The sequence below is a fragment of the Rhinopithecus bieti genome, unplaced genomic scaffold (genome assembly GCF_001698545.2).
Source record: "Rhinopithecus bieti isolate Rb0 unplaced genomic scaffold, ASM169854v2 scaffold_58409, whole genome shotgun sequence".
In the NCBI taxonomy this organism is placed as follows: domain Eukaryota; kingdom Metazoa; phylum Chordata; class Mammalia; order Primates; family Cercopithecidae; genus Rhinopithecus; species Rhinopithecus bieti.
The window spans coordinates 490735-491725 of NW_016822711.1; the positions used below are offsets into that span (position 1 = coordinate 490735).

The 991-nt window shown below is 53.8% G+C and overlaps 1 pseudogene; it reads right to left on the reverse strand.

Moving 5' to 3' along the window:
- On the reverse strand, positions 1–672 carry LOC108521264 (40S ribosomal protein S2 pseudogene; annotated as a pseudogene).
- Positions 673–991: the final 319 nt, after the last annotated feature.

The window sequence follows — 991 nt, forward strand, 5'->3', positions numbered from 1 at the left end:
GGTGGCAGTGCAGCCCCGGGCTGAGGTGTAGCAGTCATCGATACCAGCCATCATGAGCAGCTTCTTGGGCACAGGCGCTGAGACGATGCCAGTGCCCCTGGGTGCAGGGATGAGGCGCACCAGCACAGAGCCACAGCTGCCTGTCACCTTGCAAGAGATGGTGTGGGGCTTGCCGATCTTGTTCCCCCAGTAGCCTCTGCACACGGGGACAATAGAGAGTTTGACCAGGATGATGGCCCCACGGATGGATGGCGGTGGCCACCTCCCTGGAGCACTTAACCCCAGGCCGACGTGGCCATTATAGTCCCCAATAGCAACAAATGCCTTGAACCTGGTGCGCTGGCCAGCACGGGTCTGCTTCTGCACCGGCATAATCTTCAAAACCTCGTCTTTGAGAGAGGCCCCAAGAAAAGCCAATGATCTCAGATTCCTTAATGGGCAGGGAGAAGAGGTAGATCTCCTCCAGGGACTTGATCTTCATGTCCTTGACCAAGCGACCCAGCTTTGTGACGGGCATCCACTCCTTATCCTCGGCGTTGTCTCTGCGAGCTCTGCGACCTTGGCCCCGGCCCCGCCCCGGATGCCATTGCCGAAACCTCCGCGGAAGCCACCACGGTTCCCCATCCCAGGGCCACCAGGGCCTCCGGGCACTGCACCGGCGTCATCCGCCATTTGGTCTTTTCTCGGAGAGGAAGCTAACCCACAACTTTAATCACATGAGTTTGTGTAAATCAACATCCCACTTGTAAGTCCAACGGCCAAAATGAAGGGTACACATTGAGTACTCAGACCTCTCATAGATGTGCTGCACCCATTTCAAAGCGAAGGGCCCAAACTTTCTTTCGGAAAAAAAAAAAAAAAAAAAAAAGCTCCTATTTTCTCCATTTGAGTCTACCAGCTCCCTATTATAAAAGCAAGCTGGAATGTTCTATCAGTACAATGACTCATGACTCACTTTGGTGTAATGTATGCAGTGCCACATTGGATGGAT